Source organism: Lepidochelys kempii, chromosome 9, assembly GCF_965140285.1.
Source record: "Lepidochelys kempii isolate rLepKem1 chromosome 9, rLepKem1.hap1, whole genome shotgun sequence".
NCBI classification, from domain to species: Eukaryota; Metazoa; Chordata; order Testudines; family Cheloniidae; genus Lepidochelys; species Lepidochelys kempii.
This window is the reverse complement of record NC_136388.1, coordinates 74,598,300-74,607,012: the sequence shown is the minus strand read 5'-3', so window position 1 is coordinate 74,607,012 and position 8,713 is coordinate 74,598,300.

Below are 8,713 nucleotides of genomic sequence, written 5' to 3'. Positions count from 1 at the left end.
ACACACATTTCACAGAGAAATGGTCTTTCGTCACAGGATGCGATTAATTGCCCTGCATGCTTGCATTGATGCAGCCCCAATGGTCGACTTGGCACCTAACCAGTAGAAGTCTGGAGTTGCCGACTTCCACACAGCAATTGTCACACACTTTTCTACCAATCGGGTAGCTCTCATTCTGGTGTCCTTGCGCCGCAGTGTTGGGGTAAGCTCCATGCACAGTTCCAGGAAGGTGGCTTTCCACATCCAAAAGTTCTGTAGCCACTGCTCATTATCCCACTGTCACGGTTCCTCCCCCACTCTGAACTCTAGGGTACAGATGTGGGGACCTGCATGAAAAACCTCCTAAGCTTATCTTTACCAGCTTAGGTCAAAACTTCCCCAAGGTACAAAATATTACCCCCGTTATCCTTGGACTGGCCGCTACCACCACCAAACTAATACTGGTTACTGGGGAAGAGCTGTTTGGACGCGTCCTTCCCCCCAAAATACTTCCCAAAACCTTGCACCCCACTTCCTGGACAAGGTTTGGTAAAAAGCCTCACCAATTTGCCTAGGTGACTACAGACCCAGACCCTTGGATCTTAAGAACAATGAACAATCCTCCCAACACTTGCACCCCCCCCCTTTCCTGGGAAATGTTGGATAAAAAGCCTCACCAATTTGCATAGGTGACCACAGACCCAAACCCTTGGATCTGAGAACAATGAAAAAGCATTCAGTGTTTTACAAGAAGACTTTTAATAAAAAATAGGAGTAAATAGAAATAAAGAAATCCCCCCCTGTAAAATCAGGATGGTAGATATCTTACAGGGTAATTAGATTCAAAAACATAGAGAACCCCTCTAGGCAAAACCTTAAGTTACAAAAAAGATACACAGACAGAAATAGTTATTCTATTCAGCACAATTCTTTTCTCAGCCAATTAAAGAAATCATAATCTAACACATACCTAGCTAGATTACTTACTAAAAGTTCTAAGACTCCATTCCTGTTCTGTCCCTGGCCAAGACGACTACAGACAGACACAGACCCTTTGTTTCTCTCCCTCCTCCCAGCTTTTGAAAGTATCTTGTCTCCTCATTGGTCATTTTGGTCAGGTGCCAGCGAGGTTACCTTTAGCTTCTTAACCCTTTACAGGTGAGAGGAGCTTTCCCCTGGCCAGGAGGGATTTCAAAGGGGTTTACCCTTCCCTTTATTATTTATGACACCCACACTTGCATGATGATACGATCCCATCATTAATGCTGTTTCCTGAACCCAAAAGCAACGGTCCACCCTCTGCAGCTGTCCTGCGAATGCCAAAAGCAATCTAAAGTTGCTCCTATCCATATCAAACTGCATGTCAGGCAATTGGGAGTCGTCTTCAGTTAGGAACTTTTCAATTAACTGCACTGTCATCCACAATGTCTTCATGACAGTTGGCAGAGCATAGGAGAGCAGTGTGGGATCCATCCCTTCTCACAAAGATTCCAGGGTGCACAGCAAACTAGGGCAGTTGAAAAATGCCATGAAAGAAAGCCAGAAGCCCATGAATGTTGGGACAGAAAGGAATGCATTGTGGGACATTGAGCCCAGTCCCAAGATGTGCCACAATCTGCTCTGCCTTCCCATAAGACCTAGCAGCAGAAGGTGTCAAGCTGGACTGTAGGATAGGTACCCACAATGCACTACTCACACTGTTGATGCTAGTGCCCCAAGTGTGGATGCGCTCTGTTGACAGAGTGAGTGAGTGCTTATTATAGCACTTTGAGTGTAGACATAACTTTTGTGGACAAAATTGTGTAATGTAGACAAAGCCTAACACTCTACTTTGACATGACTTGAAAAAAAAAATCTTACCAGCAATACCGTTATCTGTGCTCTTCAGAAACATTTAAACCTTTCATACTAAATATCAAGCTGTTCCTTTTGATTGAAATTCTGGCAAATAGGGAAATTAGCATAATCCACTCCCCCAGTACAAATAGGCACATAGTGACTGTTCAAGTGATGTTAATATGTGACCATATTCTGGTTGAGACCAGCCATACACGTTGTCCCATCATCCTTTCTATTCTTGCTACAAGTAAAAATAACATGGGGAGGGACAGGGGAGGAGTAGGAAGCTGTAAGCACAGACCATTGCTCAATGTAAATGTAATGCTGGCAGACCCTGATCGTCGTCGGGCAGGATCGAACCTGGGATTTCTGGAGCTTAATGCATGAGCCTCTATCGCATGAGATAAAAACCAACTGGCTCTTAGCTAAGGCTGTACAGCAGACTCATTTTATCTCTCTCTCTCTCTAAGTGGTCTCAGTGCCACTAGATGGGACAGAACACTACACGCTGGAGGTGTGTGGGTTATATAAAGAGCTACATGTGTGTATGAATGTTAAAGATGTTTGGGAAAATGTTGATGAAATATTTTTTCATTGGAATGTGAAGTTCATGGAAATCTAAACAGTTTGATTTTTATGAAGTTCCAATAGAACTCTGCCTGATTTTCTGTCAACTTGCCTGCCCACCTGGCTCCCTGCCAGCACCCCTGCTAGACTGCTTTGGAGTCAGGGCCCCAGGGCTTCCCTCATCCCTGAATCTAATTCAGTCAGTGACAGATAATGCTTGGAAGTAAGGAACTCCAGGGTCATGGCTCATTACCTTTCACAGGTTTCAGAGTAGCAGCCGTGTTAGTCTGTATTCGCAAAAAGAATGAGGAGTACTTGTGGCACCTTAGAGACTTAAAAATTTATTTGAGCATAGGTTTTCAATGAGCTACAGCTCACTTCATCGGATGCATTCAGTCATTGGTTTTCATTCTGAATCTGAACAAAACCAAATGTTGAAATATCAAAATCCTCCATAAAATGGGATTACCTTTCTCTGCACAGCTCTAATGAAAAATGTGGATCACACCTACTCATGGTCATGCCTCATTGCACTCTTCCACGATATTTGCTGTGGACCTAATTGCTCTATCATTTTCTAGAGGAGGTAGAATCAGGACACCTAGCTTCTGCTGCATGCCTGAGTGTTGTCTACTGATCTTCTGCCATGCATGGCCTACCGGAATTTGGCTTATTACTTTCAAGCTTTCAAAGTTGTTTCATGACCAACATACAACTGATTCTCTTTTTAAATATAAGTAGAGTCACTTGAATACCTGGATTTTCAGACAGCTTAGTTGTGCAACTGCGTACATAAAATGTGTGCAAACTTTGTGAATTCAGGTGCAAATTGATAATTGAGAATGAATGCATATAATTAGCTGTTTATGCACTCAGCTACCCTATTTTCACCTGTAGTCATATAATTGGACATGCAAATTGCACATACATTTTGTGCCATTAAACTAAGAAAAACAAGGACTGTCAGTCTCTCCCTGCTGTTGGGTGCCTTCTGAAATCTGTGTGTCTTTTGACAAAAATGCTTTTTGAAATTATATCAATTTAATGTACATCTCCACAGATAGATAAACCCTCCATGTGTACAAAATACATGAATGCTTAATTGGAAGTAGATTTTGTTTTGGAAATTGGAGGCCATGGGAGCGTAGATGGTTCAAGTGACTGGTAACAAGATACAAAGCAGGTTTCCCATAAAATTTTATGGGATTAGACAGGACTAGTACAAGTAACTAGTAGGAAAAAAATAGTTATTGGTGAAACTGAAATGTTGCCACAATAATTATACTTCATAATAAAATAAACACAAATCCTGATTGTACCATTGTATTCCAGGATTATTTGAGGGAAATACATCTATATTTTTATAAAATATGAAAAGCATCACAATTACAGAACACAAAAGTATGATGGGAGATAATGAGCAGGCTGAAAATGGAACAATAAAGAGATATATGTGAAAAGTTAAAAAATATAAAGGGACCTAGTTCCAAACTTCACCTTAACACTGTCTCTAATTTTGTACCCACAATTATGTGCAGGCATAATTACTTTCCTTTAAATGTTTAAATCTTGATTTTTCCAGGAATTCAGGTACTTAAAATTCCAAGTGACAGTAATAATAAAATAACGAATTGCCAGCTCCTGTGGGCATGCTCTATAATAGGCACACAGCATGTAGGTACCAGATCTGCAAAGCATTTAAGCACATGCTACAGTCTATCCCTATTCAGCAAACCCTTAAATATGTGCCTAAGTCCTACTGAAATCAATAGATTTGAACATGTGCTAAAGTGCTTTACTGAACAGGGATGGGGCCATAGTGCTTATTTATATGTTGGCTTTGTGTGGTTTTATCGGCTGCTCCAAACCAATGTAACTGAGAATTCTTCTAGAGTCTGATGCTAGACATGCCAGTGGGCAAGGCAGTCAAGATGGCTTTGACGTAGAGATTTTTAATTCAGTCCACAGCTGCAGTGATTTCTGATGTTTTTTTCACGTCAGTTGGTCTCAGAATCATAATTTGAAAGGATTCTGTAGTGAGTCATGTAGCTCATCTTCCCTGCATTGTGTCAAGAGCACAAAGCATAATGACATCCATCCCTAACTGGTGACTGCCTAGTCCAGTCCTGAATTTTCTAGGAATGATAATTCTCCCACCTCCCTTTTTGGGGAACCCCAGATTTTCAATAAAATGCATTGTTAACATGCTGTGAAATCTATTGCATAAAGCAATCGTTTTCAACCTTTTTTTCATTTGCAGACCCTTAAAAAATTTCAACTGGAGATGTGGACCCCTTTGAAAATCTTAGATAGTCTGCAGACACCCAGGGGTCTGCGAAACACAACTTGAAAACCACTGGCCTACAGCATATGAACAGAAAGAGTGAACATCTAGTGTCATTCAGTTAAATTAGCCACATATAGGCATTGAAACATAACCCATTTTCAAACTTGTTTTCCTGGATATTAAAACAGCCAGAAACAAGAAAAGACTAAACCAAATTGATGGCTACAGTGTGTGTGTGGTTTGTCTTTTTTTAACTCCTTTGGGATTATTTGCTCTGTTTGAACCATTTTGTTTTGATTTTAGGTTTCTTTCAACCTCTGGCAAGCGGATTACAATATCTTTTTTGGGGTTTCATATGCACAGGACTCTTTCAGTAGTGGAAAAAGGAAGGTGCTTCTCTTTCTAATTTAGATGCTTTTTTACTAAAATTCTCGAGAGAAAGCTCCCTACATTTAAAAGTAGTTACCATGCTTTGCTTTTTAGATATGTTTTACTTTGGTGTTTTCAATCTTTATTTAATAAAGAACACCACACACACACGCACAGAGTTCATTAGTAAATCAGACCATTGCTACTGTTTACTTTTTTCTCTTACACTGTAATTCATAGACTGCCTTGGATTGTGACAGGGTATATTATTCATGTGGATCCCAGAACTATGAGGAAGGAGGCTGGGCCAGCATGCCCCAAGGTTTCAGTATAAGGCTATATGCCAGCAGGCAAAGGTTAATGGACAAGGACCAAAGTCAGCTGGAGCCCATTAACACTTGCCTTCCAGCATATGGTTCTAGTCTGGAAGGGGGTTTCTTAGCCAGGCTTCTTTCCTGAGGATCCCAGGCCCCAAGCTGATAACATAACTTGTTACATGGCCCAAAATAAACACATTTTTATTTAGAGATTTTTCATGAGAATATCAATTATATATAGGAATATTTTTCCATTCATGAAATGTAACTGTGATTTTATTTTATTTATTCTTTTCTGGCTGTGCCAGTGTTTTGACCAATCAGTCGTCAGTGGATGACTTATTCAAATGAAATAAGGAACAAAATATTTCTCTGTTTTCCCTACTCTTCTGAACAGCTTTCAGCAGATTGAGAGACTCCATAATGCATTTGGAAATCTGTTTGTTTTTAAAAATGATACCAAATGTTCTGTACTGAATAACTTATGTTAACAGATACAAAGAAATGGATGAGCATATCAACTAAATTATATATTTTTATTAAAGCCTAGATTTTCCCCTTGTCTAAAATGCATTTGTAGAATACCAGCTAAATAATCGTCACGCTGGGCTTTTACTTGAACATAGTAATCATTCACATTTTGTTTTTGTTTGAGATGGTACCAAAAAGGCTGTGCCAAAATTTTCAGCTTGGATGTTTAAAGTAAGGACACCTAAATCCACACTTAGGCACCTAAGTCATTTGCCTGATTTTCAGAGATGATGGGCACTTACAGGTCTCAAACAGAAATAATTGATTTAAATACCCAATTGATGACGACTTTGTCATTGGTCTAGAAAACAGTCCAGGAACAGAAAAGCTCCTAAGTAAAGTTCTATTAAATGCAACTTTTGTTCTGTATTTTACTGCAAAGACATCAGTCCTTGCCTGTCTCAAATCCCAACTACATTGAAGAAAGTTGACCCCAGTTACATGCTTAACCTCTGGGCCCTGGTGTAGTCGTGCCTCTCACCTCCAGAGTGCCTTCTAGCGTCCAGGTGTGGTGTTTCAGAGATTTTCTCAGACTAGTGGCCCTTTTATAATTCTGGTACCATAACAGTCTGCCATTGATTGTGGTCAAGCTCTCCAGCTAGGATAGTCTCTGTTCATTCTCCTTTCAGGGTTAACACAAAAATCTAAAAAATAAGGAAACCAAAAGTCGAATATTCTTTTAAATCCAGCCTTCAACCCCCATATGGGGGGGTCACAGTTCTCAGCCTCTTCCACTTCTGGTGCTCAGCCCTTCCCTATTGATCTGGGGGAGAGCAGACCTTTGATTTCTCCGCCACTTTACTAAGCTGCTCCAACCTTCACCCTACATGTCAATGTCTTCGCTAGGTGTCTGGAATCTGCTATCTCCACCTGGATCTGTCATGCCACACAGTTTCTCCCTACCAGCTATGAAGGTGCTTTCTCAAAGACCACTGCCAACCCTTTTCTGCAGCATTTCAGCTATATTGTGAGCAGTCCCTCAGTCTCTGGCCTTTAGAGCAGTTGCTAGCTCCCTCCTCTAGACAGGAGTTTCCCCTCAGCCTTCTCTCTGGGGATGACAGTTGTGTTCCATGCAATCTCCAGCAATATCTCCCTCCTCCAATCAGGAGTTCCTCCTCAGCCTGGGGTCTGTGTCTCAGATCTCTAGCCTTGGAATAGTCAGTTTGGGTATGTCTACATTGCAATAAAACATCCGGGGCTAGCCCACATCAGCTGATTCGGGCTTGTGGGGCTTGGGCTACAGGGCTATACAATTGCAGTATAGACATCTGGGATTGGGCTGAAGGCCAGCCTCTGGGACCCCAGGAGGAGGGAGAGTCCCAGAGCCTGTGCTCTATCTGAAGCCCGAACATATACACTGCTGACATGGCGCAGCTGTGGATATTTTATTGCAGGGTAGACATACCCTTACAAGGCTTTCACCATTTCCCTTCAGATGAGCACTTTCCAATCTGGAGGGTTCAGTACGCCAGCCTTCTCCGGTCAGTGTCTGCCTGCTGTGAGGGAAGAGATGCTGGTCCCCTTCTCCCAACTCCTTCCCAGTTGATTGGGTGAGTGATGAGTCTTGCCCTGCCCTCTCAGCAAGGCTTCAGTTCCTTAAAAGGTACAGGATTCCTTCCCCAAGCACCATTCATTCCCAGGACCATTAGGTCTCTCTCTGTATCTACTGGACCCTTTCAAACGCTTAAAAGGAGTCATTCCAGGTGGCAGGGTGGTGCTATAGCCCTCCATGGCAAACTACCCATCACACCTTTCTTCTGTTCATTGCAGAAGGAGAGAGTTTAGAGTCTGGGACTTCCTAGACTGTGGTATTACAGACACAATGACCAGATTCAGGCCCAGTGTAAGCAGGTGTGACTCCATTAAAACAAGGCCTGAATCTGACCCAGTATCCCTTTCTGGACAATAGACTATGGAAAGACATTATATAGACCAACAGGTTGAGCATATTTATAGAACACTATATTTAAAATTGGTCAAATTATGCAAAGGGAAATACTTGTAAAAATTACAGTAACTAAAATAAGAGAAAATACAATTAACATTTTGATTGGTCTAGGAGAGCATTTATACTGTTGAAGGCATATGTGTAATAATTTACAGAAATAGTTTGAATCACATCATCTTTGCCACTGAACATATTCAGATGCCTGTCTGCAAGTTTCTCCCTCTCCCTGGCTCAAAGCAAGATTGAAAATCCTGATTTGACATCAAAGACAAGGCTCTTCTGTAAATTAGTCATTTTGATTGGACTATTCATGGTTGCCAAGGGAACCCTTTTTCCTCAATGTTTACCTAATATAAAGAATAACACAATGGGGATATTTTCCAATTGTCCTGGAGACCTTCCTAAAGGGTGTGCACAGAATGCCCTGGGCATTCACACAAATGGTCCTGCTGGCTGAAAAGTTTATAGTTTTCAGTACCTTACCAGAACATTCAAATGAATGCTGAACCCCAGGAAACAGCACTGGATTTCTGAAAGCTTAATGTTTCTTTCAGGTGAGACACTGATTTCAAAGAGAAGGGCTTTGTGGGGGGTCAGCCAACCTGACTCTGCAATGGAGAATATTGCAAAGAATCCTTTAATCTGCCTCTGGACTGAGTTTCAAATACTGTTTCATGATATATAATAAATGTGAAATTCACATTTCATGTTACTGATTTTTTTTAAATGCTGAAACCTTATTATGAATCATCATAATATTCCGGAGCAACATTTTTTAAATTATAAGGGGGTAGCCGTGTTAGTCTCATTGGTTTTGTGGATACAGGAGTCCAGTGGCACCTTAAAGACTAAGAGATTTATTTGAGCATAAGCTTT